Source organism: Plectropomus leopardus, chromosome 22, assembly GCF_026936395.1.
Source record: "Plectropomus leopardus strain MGB_pleo_1.0 chromosome 22, ASM2693639v1, whole genome shotgun sequence".
Taxonomy (NCBI): domain Eukaryota; kingdom Metazoa; phylum Chordata; class Actinopteri; order Perciformes; family Serranidae; genus Plectropomus; species Plectropomus leopardus.
In genome coordinates this window covers 17,380,224-17,394,472 of record NC_142197.1, presented here as the reverse complement: position 1 = coordinate 17,394,472, position 14,249 = coordinate 17,380,224, and the positions used below count along the sequence as shown (strand labels likewise).

The following is a 14,249-nucleotide window of genomic DNA, read 5'->3' as shown; positions in this document are numbered from 1 at the left end:
ATCTTGACAGGAAAAGACATGAACAGCATCCTCCCTCCAGTCTCTCAGCACCTTCTATCAAGGTGAGGAAGGCAACAAACTCCCACAGCAGCACCGCAGGAGCAGCACTCTGGCCAACTGCACAACACTGCTGTCGCACAGGACAGCTCGCAGCTGTGAATGCATGTAACAGCATTTAGCAGGGCGCTGCTGTAAAAGAGAAATTGTGCTCCAACGAACCGATATTAGGGAGGAAAAAAACACCAGAAAAAAGTAGTTGATTTTCCCCCAACTGCCAGGCTGTCCATTATTCCTATCCCGTGGCAATGAAGGGGAAGCCAGCTGGCTAGAGACCTCAACAATAAACAAACACAACATTGTCTGGCTTGAACAAACAACCTGCAGTTTCCCCAGAGCCAACCTTTCCTCCAGAGCGATGATGAATATTTTCTGTCTCCCGCACGCAGTCATATTTTTCTGTTGGCTGTGGCGGGTTTTTTTGGCTGCGGGGCCGGATATTGATAAAGCTGGAACAGGATTTTCTGCACTGTATAATGTGGCTATCGCTCAGTGGTGTGTGAGGGATGCTCTGTGCCACTGTGGATATAGATATCCAACCTCCGGCTTTGACATACAGGGTGACTGAGGTTCAGCGTAAACAGACCGGTGAGTGTGTGTATGTGTCACTGTGTAATCTCATGATCTCATGCTGCCTCTGACCTCTGAGCTGTCATCAACAGGCACATGTGTGTACTGTATGTTGTCCGCATTTACACACAACAAACACAGAACATTTACAGAGACCAGCACACACTGATCTATTTGTGCTATTTACCCATTTAATCCTAGTGTGTGTGCTGCGATCCATTTAAGCCAGCAGTAATGAGCTGTGGCTGGAACCTGCTGCGCCCGTGTGTGTGTGTACGTGTGTACGTGTGTCTATTGCACCCTGCAGTGAGGTCCATAGTCTAAACCCTGTCGAGTCACCCGGCGCAGCTCAGCACAGCGGCACCTAACTGTGGTATGTGTTTGTATAGCCCACTTTGTAGCGCTCCTCCTGTGCCTCATTGAGTTCATAAAAAGCAAACACGCAAATGCACCCATGCACAACTATACAAATGCACACACACTCCAGCTTTGTTATTTCAGGAGCACGGGCCAACCAGTACTCCTGAAAGAACATTGCTTTTGGTGCTGGAGGTTAGCAGCAGTAAATAAATATAATTACTGCAAAAAGTGACACCTAATACAACTGAAGTACTGCAAGTCTAATGTTGTGAGTAGTTAGTCCGTCTTTCACTATCAAGTCTGTAAATATAAATACTGCAGTCAACAGGTTTAAAACTGAAACATGAAGCCAAACGCACTCAAACTTCAAGATCATTTGGAAGAGTAACACACTAAAACGTAGTATTCAGTAATATCTATATCTCCATCTATTCATCTATCAGCAAAACTGACTTCACTCAGTTTTATCACTCTGTGTCTCCTCTCTAAATTTAGAAGTTATCTGTGGGTTCGTGAAAGCAGCACAGGTGGAACTCTTTGTGAGTTCTTTTTTTCCTCAACAGCAGATTTTGGTATTCCCAGGGTGGAATATTGATCAATCGATCAGATTGATCAGAACAGATTGATGGATGAGAGGAAGCAGTTACTGCTGAGGCTAAACTTTTAGACCCAGCATATTGAACGGTTAAGTTTCACTTTTCTGCTTGTGCTGCTCAATCTGTGCCTAGAATACGCTCTGCAAATGTGCAACAAAACAGAATAATCTAGTTATTCCAAAAGTGCTCCTAATGAATGATCCAGCTTGCGGCAGATGTTGTTATTGTGTCGAGTCCCTACAAATGAAAGTGTGGGGAGCCCTGCACAGTGTTATCCGATTATATGTATCAAAGGGTCTTTTGACACATGAAAATCTGAACAAAGTTCCAAAACAAGGTTTATATTTTGTTAAATTGTAACCATTTGATCTGATTAGTTTTGATTTCACATAAAGATGTGAGTGTACTAAAAAAAACTCTACATTGATTGTATACATCCTGTTGCCATCACTTGTGTGAGCTGCATCTCTCTACACTTTACATTGATTTGTTTCATTGGCTCCCCCGTCGTCTTGTATGCCCTCTCTCTTATCTTCTCAGAAAATAATTGAAAATTGTCTAAGCTTTTTAGAATTCTTCCAGCTGACTCTTTAAAAGCTGTCTCTTCCTCTCCCTATGTGCTACTGTGGCTTATTTTGTCATTGTTCATGGGCAAATTGAAACCTACGCTGTACATTTATTACATGATAACTCTGCTAATTTCTCCTCTGCTCTTATTGCCAACAACTATCTGAGCACAGCCCCCATCACTGTCACTCAACCACAAACATGCAACACACTAAGAGGCCACCTTTTATCACTTGACGATAGCCTGCCAAAATTTACTTTATATTGTTCTCTAGTACTAAACATCCAAAAAATTCTTTCAAACCTGAACTAAAATGTAGTGATACAATGGTTAAATCTTGAGTGTAGGTGCTATGCAGCAAACTTTATCAATACAGTGCTCTGATATAACAGCAGTGAGCTGCCAACCACTTTCTGGTACCAGAAATTCTGTGTGAACCTGTATTTAGGCAGGAAAAGACTGAGGCGATAATGATTCCACAAAATACTTGAAGGCAGGAAAGTTCATTGTGAATCCCATGAGCTCTTTCAAGCGTGGAAACAGGGAGGAACAGGACTGCGTTTCATTAGTTGTTCAGCATGCCCTCATTGAATCCCTGCAGCCATCATTAGTGTTGTTTCATTTGTTTGGAAAAATGGTGTTAAATTGATGAGGTCTACCTCAGAAGAAGTGAGTATATATTACCCATAATGCACTGCTGTTTTCCATTAGGTGCAAGACATTATGCTAAGAGCAATGCTCAAGTGTCTGTGTGTATATATATATATATACTTAATTTAGCCAGTCAAAGTCTACTTGAGATATAAAATCTCAAGAGTGACCTGGCCAAGAAGGCAGCATAAACACTGTTACAACTATAAGCATCCAGCACACCAGTACAGCTGTCACACCACAAATAGCAAGCCCAGCATCGAGTTAAAATGTAACACAAAAAACAGTCAAATTGTACAATTTTCTAAAATGATTTCAGTAACAATTCAAGGAGCAATCACGTTGACTGAGAGTGTTATTTTCTCAATCCTTTAAAATTGTCTTAAATCCCCCCATAGTAATCAGCTCAGATAAGTTCAAGTCAGTTATTCCAAGCAGAGGGGGTACTGTATTTAAAGTCTTTTTTTGCCAAGTTCTGTGGAACCTTGGGGACCAACATCAAGAAAATATTGTGAGAGCGCAGGCCATATTGGTGTTGGCTTTTACATATGTAAACAGATAAGTTCAGATAAGAAGGAACCAGCCCAAGCAGACTTTTATATATTTAAGAAACAACCAGTCTGCACACAGACCAGTTTCCACAGCCAGAAATAAAATGTACAACACAATGTTACACAACATCACACTACTTTAGGCACTGGGCAAGTGCATTCATAAATCACTGTAGTCTAGCAAAGGTAAAAAAAATGTCGAAATCAAATGTATCTAAAGGCTGTAATGTATGTAAGACATCTCAGAATGTCTATGTATGTCATCTGGGAAGTGTGGCAGATTTGAGCTTACTCAATCAGAAAGTAATAAAGGTTGCAGCATGAGAACCGTCGTCAGGAGCTCTGGTCAGCCCTGCCTACGCACGTTACTCCTTAACGACGACTGCACGGCCAAACCACACTGACAGGCGCATTTGCAACCCCATTTGCCCAGACAAGCACAAGAGCCAAAGAGAGTGCCCAACTTATCACCCACAAGTAGGGAAAAAACAACTTAGTTCTTAAAACTTGCCCTCTCTGCTTTCCCCTTTTTAGCAAAAGCAAACTTTTCCACACCAGCCACCTCTGTCCAAGTGAAAGGGTTTTTTTTAACAGCAGGGGACATTGTGAATGTCTGGAGATGCATTCATTGCATAGTTTGTTTTGCATTTATACCCTACCTCAGAAAAAAACGGGATTATTTAGTTTTCTATAGAAAAGAAGATAGAATGTTAAGATGAGATATTCTGCTTTTTTGTTTAAAATATCAGACTATTTTTCAGTCATAATTTTTTTGTAATCTCTGTATTTAAAAAAAACCTGAGAAATTCGTATCGTGAGCCCAGTATCGTGAATCATATCGAATCACAAGGCAAGATAGGAGCATCCACACTCCTAAAAATATGCAGTCTATACACTTCAACCCTTTGACAATCTGGTATTTGAACCATAAAACAATGAGAGAGTAAGATAACCACAACTAAAACATGTTACAGCAAGAATCACATGGCATTTCCTTCTCAAAAAATCAAACAAAGTAAACTTACAGGTTATTGATGAATACCTAACTGATAAAAGAAAGGGCATCCACCTGAGGTCTGCCTGCTTCTTTGTTCAGGGAAGCTTTGCCACCTGTGATTTTGCTTCCTGTACAGATTCAGGGGCTCCACCCACACAGGAAGCAGTTCAGGCTGCCAGGAGGTCAGTGGGTTTTTTTTAAAGAACATATCAGTTCTTCTAGGAAGCAATATTTAACAGTGTGAAAACTGCAAATTTGATATATTAAAAATTATATTAATATTTTATGAGCAATTAAATTAGATACATTTTATTCTGATAACACCAAACAATGGAGTATTTGTATGCAGTTATCAATTATATTTACCCAAAACAGGGCAACTCTTTGAGTCAGCTTCTGCAAGAAGTTGAAACTGGCCACAAAATGCATTTGTAGTACTGAGAACTGCTCTGAAAAGGGGCAAATTATGATTGTGTCTTTTGTGAAAACAGCATGCAAACATTCTGAAAAGCTGCTGGGGGATTAACTGTATGTTTGACTAGACCAAAAACCCAAGTCTCCAGTTTAATATTCTACCAAATGGCAAAGAAAAAAAGTGGCTGGTGCCAATTAAGATGGCTCACGTAAACACCAGAGGGAAAACCAACACATTTTAAAGCAGGTGACAGTCATCATCTCAGAAGAAATGCTAAAAGAGGTCATTTTTCTTGAAAAGAAAAGGCTCTACTCGACCTTTCCGTAGGTTTCATACACATGGGAATCAAACTTCAGTTTGTCATCAAGAACCATACCCAAATATTTAAGGCCATAATCACTAGATCAATGTCAGCACCTTTTACAACAGTTGGCAGCTTCACAGTGGCTCTGGTCAGTAGGATGCATCCTCTGGGAACATGACTGTCTGTACAAAAATTCACAAATTGTTCAGCTATTTTAATCTGGACTAAAATGGTAGTCCCCCGCTAACATATAGGCCTCAAACTTACAATTATTTTCATTGTCAATTAATGTGATGATTATTTTCTCGCTTATTCGATAAGTTGTTCTCACATAAAACAAGGCCATCTATGCATTAGAAAAACAAAAAATACTTTTGAAATTGGTGCTACATGACCAGAGAAAATAGAGAAAAGGAAGTGTGGCATTGGCTTTTGCTCAAAATGTAGAAAACCTACAACTACCAATAAATGCTTCCACTGTTGGGAGACGTAGAGTGAGCTTCTTCATTCAAAACTTTGATGGCCAGCCGTATCTGATATTACAGAAAAATGGTAAGCTAAAACACGTTTCTGAAAATATTTAAAGCAAGAAATATGCAACTACATGTCTTGGTTTATATTTGATCAGCACTGCTTAGTTTCACAGTTTTATCTCTGTTTTTTCAGCCTCTGTTTATACTGCAGGAAGCAGCATGGCGTCCGCCTCCTGTTCAAACTCTTGTCATTATGGCGAAACGAGGCATTAAAATACGTTTCTGAAAACATTTTAGGAGATAAACAGGCAGTGCGGTAACATTATTTTGATTTATATTTGATTAGCACTGCCAAGTTTTGCCATTTGATTAGATTTCTGTCAGAGTTTGAGAGACAGAAAGAGGGGCGGGTGTCCATGTGGCAGCAGCATGGTTGGTTGGCAATACGAAAAATGTGGAAGTACAGCCTGTGTGGTTCTAGTAGCAGCCCCAAGAGCCAAAAAACATATATTATTTCCCTACAGTGTTTTGCCAAGGGGGATGTGTAGGCACTGGTTATATGGAGTTAAGTCTACCACAGTTCATCTACACATACTACCCACATTGTTTTAATAATCTGGTTAAAAACTGACAAAGTAATCAATCAGTCATTGCAGCTCTACTGGCATGACTTATAAACTACAACATCTATGCAATAACAAGAGGAAGGAGAGGAGAAACTTGGATCAGTTTATGTCTTGGGTCAACAAAACTGCAATATTAGGAACAGCAGCAGGCATCAGCCATCGTCACTGCAATTATCAGAGTCTGTGAGCAAACCAGCAGGTGTTTGGGGTTTTTCTGCCCTTTCTAACCTCAACTCCAACATGACCTCTGCGCTTCACATCCTGCATTCATAATGCATCTGATGTCCTCTAATGACGAACATGTAGATCTATGTAGCACAGCAGTGGCCTTGGACCAAATAAATATTTAATAACATATTACACTTAATGGCTGACTGGCTGCTCACTGATGAGCTGGTGGAACGCGTGGCATAACGAGCTGTTAGCCGAGATCTCCCCTCTCACTTCTTCTCTGCTCTGATCACCCAGACTAAAACCATTACATTATGCATGAAAGGGTGCAACGAGAAGCTGCAAATTGCTCCAAAACAGACATGTTGCTTTACTAATGGCTGGATTTATGACGCTTAATGGTGCCCGTGCTATCTCCGGTCACTCTTTGAATGGTTGATGTGTAAAAAGAGAGTTTTAGAAATAATGAAAATTTAGAGTTAAATGAAATTGTCTTGACTCTAATTGTGTGTATAAAATACCTGTTCTATTTGGAACTGAGCACTGCAGCTCCACCACTTGTTTTAGAGGATGATTTCGTAAAATATTCATCGATGAACATTAATGATTAAAAATGATTCCCATTACTTCATACACATTATGAGATATTATAAAACACTTTCCCTTCCTCCTATTTATTGCGACTGAGCACACCACACAGTGCCCAAATGAAGTATAATATATAGATCTGTGAAATTAGTCTTACATTTCCACTCATGGGGATTATGGCTAGCTTAAGCATTGTGCTTTGTCTTAAATGTTGGTGTGACACACAGACTTATAGCTAATTGGTTTTAAAGTCTTATTTTGGATGATTATTCTTTCAGTGTTAACAAAATATGGGAAAGGCACTCAAATTACATTACATTAGCATTCTTGTTCCAACTTTGCAAAATGGTACTGGTTGTTTCCTTCACAGTGCGGGATTACTCTAACAGGTAAAGCATAAATTGCTGTATGAAACGTCACTTTGCAATGGTCCAACAAGCTGTTGGAGCTAGCATGGAGCCCACACTTTAACTTGTAAATGTTTATTCACTGTTATAATCATTAAAAAGAAAAAGCATGCGCTTACATTTAGTGAGCTATACTTTCAGTAAGCTAGCCAGCCAACTACACATTTCAGGGTTTGATTTTGGAAGAAATGTTCATAACCTTGTGACTTCTCTGGGTAACGAGTCTCATTACACGTTTAGCTAGAAATCCACATTACCTGCCGAAAAAATGAAGAAAATCAGAAAAAAAATTTGCAAGAGTGTATGGAGCACGGCCGTGTAGTTGTCGGACTCTTGTAGAAGTTAGAAAATACTACGGTATGATTGGGTAGTCTGTGTTGAGGGGCAGGACTTGAATTAAAATAATGAACACCAAATCAAAGGAATGGTTCAACAATCTGGGAATTACACTTATTCACGTTCTTGTCCAGAGTTAGACAAGAAGTAACACATATTTTACCTTAAAGGTACAGTAGGCAGGATTTTCCCTAAAACCAATGTTTACACCCATACAGAGGTAATCTCTGCCTCTGCCTGTAATTTCTTATTTTGCTGTGTTTGGAATTTTACGGGTGTATAGCCCACAGCAAAATACAACTCACAGGGGAAGTCAGGCCTTTTCTTTAAAAAAAATAAATAAATAAAAAGGGTGGCAGCAGCACACAACCAAGTGGAAGCTTTGAAAATCGCGCACACAGCGCCAAAATAATGCAAATACCAAGAGGCAAAACACCAAGTGGACAAGGCTCGGCCTAAGAATCTGGGGCTGGTATCACTTTCACAAGCGAGCACTGACGGATGAGGAACAACATGGAGTTGGCCTGTTGGCCAGCAGAAATTGAGAGAACTAGGACCAGCGCCAGGAGTATCATGCATTTACATGTGCTAGCTACAGTACTCGTACAGTAGGGAAAAAGCCTTGCAAACCTCCCAGTGGTGAAACTACCAGCTGTCAAGCTCGTGCTGAGTGGGCCAGAGTACAGAGGCCTCTTTCTGGGGCACTCACTCCCATTGGCTGCCTCTGGTTTCATACATTACTCAGTCAGCAAACATATGCCCACTTGGAATGAAGAAGTTGACGAAATTCCATGCAATACTTATCATATTCTCTATTATTGGGAATGCAATGGTTCCCAAGAAACGAAAAAGGCTTGAAATGGATCTTCCAGTAGGTAGTGAGGTGAAATCTACGAGGCAGTCCTGAAGAAGCAACGTTATATTTTAAGGCCATCAAAAAATGTGTCAAAAATACCAGAGGAAAATGTCTTGTTTGTATCATCATGCTATATATTTTTACATTTCTGACCAGTATAATAACTAAAAACAGTCTGTATTTTTCTGTGGCCATATATTGCCATGTCAGCACAACCTAATTTCTTTTTAAACATGGATAAAAGGCAATGTGAAAGAAGTGGCCCCCCCAAAAAAATAAAAAATAGTGAAAATGTTACAGGAAAATTAGCAGAAAATAAGCAGAAAAAAGTAACAAACAAAAACCGGAAAATGTCCTAAAAATGTACTGAAAAAAATTATTTATTACACTTTTTTGTGACATAATATTAAATATAAAATTCTAATGTGAAATATAGTTTTATGAAAATTTCCCCAAATTGTTGGATAATTTTCTAATAATTTAACTTTAAAACTAATTTTTAGGTAATGTTATTGTCCCCTTTTACTAATTTCTTGCAATGTTTAGGACATTTCTTGCCAAGTTAGCCATTTCCTTTTCCATTTTCCTTTTCGAAAGACATCAAACCAATTTGCTCAGTCTTTAGTGGGTTAAAAAGCCCGTGAAAGGCTTCTGAATGCAGCAAAGGAAAACTGATGTCAATCCAGGTTCCAAAGGGTTAATAATCTGAGTTATACCCATAAGAACAAAGTGTGACTTTTATGTAGTGCGACAAAAAGTAAGATTGTGGCAGACATGATAGTATACTTATAAAATAATGAAACAAATGCAGAAAATAAATCACCTGTGCCACTGGGTTTCTATCACATCTCAAAGCTGATGCCTTTGACATTATTATTATACTGGCAAATTAGTAACTTATTTTTGGGGCACTTTAGTAACTTATAATGACATAAAAAGTGGAGTTTATGATTTAGAGGAATCTACACTCAGAAATTAAGTGTTGGCTTTGCCTTTCACATCTATTAGGGCTGACCTGATTGCTCAAAGGTTGCCATGGTAATTGACATACAACTCAGCGTTCCGTTTCTTTTCACTAGTAAACTGTTGGAGGAAATTGTAAGGAGGTGACAAGTGTCAGACACAAATGAGGCCAGTGTCCTCAGCACGGCCACTGACCCTTGCCTCAAGCAAATAAATTGGCTGTCCAACAAGGAGAAGGAAAGGTGAGACGAAATGTGGACTGTTATCCACAGCAGGCAGCTGTAGTGAAAAGTTTACTTTGCATCTAGTGATGTGGCAAGAGCTGTGGTGTTGAAAGTAGTGCTGTCAAATGATTTATTTCTTAAATTGCAATTTGCACAGAATTTCAAGTTAATTGCAATTAATTGCAATTAACATGAAATTCCAATATTTTGTATTTCAAAAAAGTTATGAAGTCCATATTGACAAGTTAAAGCAATTCTTACCAGATTGTCTTCTTTAGGAATCAAATGACAGCGTGAGACTAGCTTAAGGTGGTCATATCTGTAACGGGAAGACTCATGGGTACCAACAGAAGCCATTTTCATTCAGATATCTTGAGGTCTAACTTTGGAGCGTTATTCAGCCGCCATCCTGAGAAACTAATGACATGGTTGGTATCACTGGATTTCTCAGGTCCTCTAGTTCCTCCTGCCTGCTGAGCCGGCTACTTCTGGTTTTAGTGCTCCGCTATTTTAAATCAGAATAAAATGATTTAATTGTGTAGTTGTTTTAGAATTTCCAATGTAATCAAACCCAAAAGATTAAATCCTGATGGCGAAAGGAGTCACTACATTTATTGTTTTCGCTATTACAAAAAATGTATCCACTGATTTTCAGAAGTCTCTTACCTGCTGTAAGTCAATGAGAAAAAAGTCTTTTTGGGCCCAATGGCATCACGTAATGGACTCTGGAGTTGTAATTTATCTGTTTGGCCACTAAAAAAATTGCCTTCAAAGCCAAGTGCACTTCCTGGTGGCCTGCCTCACCCCAGAGGCTTTATCCTCATCAGATGACAGCCAGTGGGTTCAGATATTGATTAAAACAGCAGAGAAAAACAAAGGTCGGGGTACCAGACGGACAACGTAGTAGAACAGGGACGTATAGGTGATGCCCACTGCATTTTATGAAAAACAGATTAGAGTAGTGAGTTTTAAATTGGCCCAGAAAAGTCAAATTAAAGTCATGGTTTAAAAAGTGGGGGGAGGGGAAGAGTGTGATTTTATAGGCTTCTAAATGTGGCCCTTTGGCCCTTGCGACCCAGCAAATACACCTCTATATTGTGAATGTATGTATGTATGTAAATGAATGTGTATACAATCTTGGTTTTAAGGTCCCTGACCTTAGCTAATGGTTGCTTTGAATGCCAAATATTTACCATATTTTAGGTTTTGAATTTAATGTAACTGCATCTTCACTACAGTAAATCTGTCCAGTAGAAAGCAGATTTATCGAACCCAACTGATCCAAGCTGAAGAAACACCAGAGAGATTGCAAAAGAATCTCCCTGCTAGCAGTGAACAAACATCAGTGCAAGGCAAATGGCTTAAATCAATCCTTGAAGGATGCACATAGGATTGGGTGTTTAGACTTTAAGCTGTATGTGTCTCAGAGAGTTAGAGAATTTGCCCCGCGTCCACATGTTTGGTCTACAGACGGGGCAAAGGCGCATAACACCAACAGGAAGGGAATTGTAGATCGCTCACCTATAAAGCAACAAAGCATCAAAGTTTTACCCTCCGACTGATACCGAGCTTGGGCATAGACACAGAGAGAGGGAGTCTCCATGGTTACTGCGACTGCTGTCATCTTCAATCCTATGACCTTTTACACACTGTAGATCAATAACAGCGAGGTATATTCTCCTAGGTAAACACGGGAATAGAAAGACGGTTGACAGGAGTAATTGCTGACATTTCTCAGGCAGATTTCTTCGGCAGTCATAAAGCTCTTGGCTTCAGAATACAGCGGAGGCTCGTGTAAGAAACTTGGAGCATCTTTTTTTTCCTGTCCATCTGCTCCAAAATCTCACGCCAGACCAGTCAGCAAACTTTTTTTTTGCTCATTTGTGGTGCTGTTCAAGTTGGACGAAGGTGTAATAACATGATAAAACTTTAATCTGCTGTCAGTGGTGGCACACCATCTTAGACTTAGCTCAGAATTAAAACTGTAGTTTTTGAGGAACTAAGTGCAAAGTGTCTGAGAAGGCAACAAATCCATATTCAAATGAAAGGGAGATTATAAAAAGTAGACATACTATCGTCCTTTATTACACCAAAGGACTTCAGATGGAGCTTGCGCTTATTAAAACTCTTCTCACGGGCTGTCTCAGAGCGAGCGAGGCAAACCCTTGGCAGAAGAGTCGGGGTTGCCTTGGTGAGGCTCCGTTTGAAGTTGTGAACTCCTAATTTGTTTTCCATCCTAGACTGCCAAGCCGAGCCTTTTCAAGATGCCTTTTCAAGCTCTCCGTGGACAAAGTTGCTTCGGTGCAGATGCTGGGCAGAAAAGAGGACAAAGTGGAGCGAGATGGAAGACAAGGAGGAGAGAGGTAAGGCACAGGGACAGACAGAGACAAGAATGGTGAATCTGTGAAAATGGCCTGGAGAAGAAAAAGAAGAAAAGGATGACGAGTGAGAGAGGAGAAGTAACTGGTACACCTGAATTCCTACATAGCGAGAAAAATAAAAAATAAAAATCTTCTCTTTCTTTCTGAAGCTCTTTGTTACTGTTGACTCTTTACAGCATGGAGAGCATCTGGCGGTCTAAAAGTTACAAAAAGAAAAGGGAAACCGAGCTGCAAAAGAGCTCTCCAAGGACAATGTTAAGCCATTGTATGAGATCTCTGACGCTGCTGTGCGTTTGCAAAAGAAGTGTAAATGCATATATACTGCAAATCCTCAAGGATATACCAACACAAATGTAGCAATTACTGAAATACAGCATTAAATTCATGCAGGCTTTGTCTCTTGTCTTTTTCTTTTCCTTTTCTTTGTCTTTTTTCTAGCATTGAAGTGTTTTATACACCTCTGAGGATTGAGGACATTTCCATTTCTGTCTATTCAGACGCTGCAAAACAGTCTGCACAACAAGAAGCAATCTGGAACACACTCCCGGACACCACCATCAGTGTCACCAGTGACATAAATTCAACGAGTTTATGTTGGATTTAATTTGTAAAACAACCAAAGCAACCTTACTCAAATCTACAGTTAAATATTTTCACATACCATGGATTACAAGAACCACTCAGAATGTCATTAACACAAATACTGCAGCCTACAAGTTAAGACCATAGTCTGGAAACGTGGAAAATTACTAAAAAAGCGCACTCAGATGAGTGCAGATCTCTGCCAGGCATCTGTGATTCAGCTGCCCGAGCTGATTTCAGCCACTCTAAACCTTCATGGTTTGGCTCTACAATTAGATGGGAAGTGAACATCAAGCCCTTGGGTGGCATCCAGCTGTGTATCATACAGCCGCAACAGGTTTAGTCCAGTTGCATTAACAGACACTGTCTGTCTGCATATCATACTGCCACACCAGGTGCTATCCAGTCTACCAATAGCATATCACAACATTGCAAAAGGTTCCATCAGGCTGTGTTACAAACCGACGCTGCCTGGTGGTGCATCAGGTGGCGATTGGCGTCAGCATCTTACGCCATAATCACTGACATATGGCAGCAGTTCGGAATGACAACAGGCTGGTAATTGGTGACCTGACTGATTGATTACCTTTGACCACACTTCTTAGTACACTTAATGCTTGTTTTATGTCACTTAAGTCATTCTTTTCATTCAGTATAAAATTTTATTGGAATTTTGGAACCAGTTTGATTCACATTTGGAAGCTCCTTTGTTTGAAAATAAATTAAAATAAATTAATTAATCAAGCTGAAGAAACCAACGTATTGTTTGGAGTGCTTTAAAAAACCACAGCCTGAAACCCGGCGGCATCGCCATCCTCAGATGCCATGACACAAATAATTGTCTCTCTGTATTTATAATTTCTAAAATCGTCTTCCAAAATGTAATAAATAATTAATTCCAGACTCTACTTAATTTTCAGACATTAATGAGAAAATTGATTTTCTCCATGTATATGATGATTCTTTGTAATTGTGCTGTCTATATTTGTATTTCATCATTAGCAGTGCATTTGGATTTATCAAAATGACTGCACACTGTTTTATACATTAATTTTAATAAATTAGTGGGAAAAACACTTAATTTGAATCACAAATTGAACAATATTGACATATCACCATAAACAAACAAAAATAAAAAAGTGTGTGTTCTTGTACACTCCACACAGTCTTGCTAAACTCAGAAACACTGGCAGAACATCAGTGCTTATTGACAGAGCCTGTGTCCAGCCCTCTGACAGCAACAAGGCCTCAGCAAACACCAGGCTAATGCTTGTACATAACACTTCTGTCAAACACTATATTAGTACCAAACTCTATTATAATGGACTCAAAAATGAAATGCTGGCTTGGCTCTATTGCCATAGCAACATCACTGAGCTGCTGTCATTTCTTCTAGTATCTTGTTTTCCCCCAGTGCTTTGTCCATACATTTTTCTTTGCCTTATATAGTAAAAGGAACATATTAAACCAAGCATCTCTCTCTCTCACACACACACACACACACACACACACACACACACACACACACACACACACACACACACACACACACACACACACACACACACACACA

The 14,249-nt window shown here is 39.6% G+C and overlaps 1 protein-coding gene and 1 long non-coding RNA gene across 3 annotated transcripts in view; one reads left to right on the top strand and one right to left on the bottom strand.

Annotated features, from left to right (window-relative positions):
* The window catches only part of tafa5a (TAFA chemokine like family member 5a), a 329,946-nt gene that overhangs the window by 294,302 nt on the left and 21,395 nt on the right, over positions 1 to 14,249 (bottom strand). The gene's annotated exons all lie outside the window — the stretch shown is intronic.
* LOC148185892 (uncharacterized) lies at positions 498 to 12,490 on the top strand. Its single transcript, XR_015775465.1, has 2 exons — positions 498 to 645; positions 11,954 to 12,490. It is a non-coding gene; the product is annotated as an uncharacterized LOC148185892 (long non-coding RNA).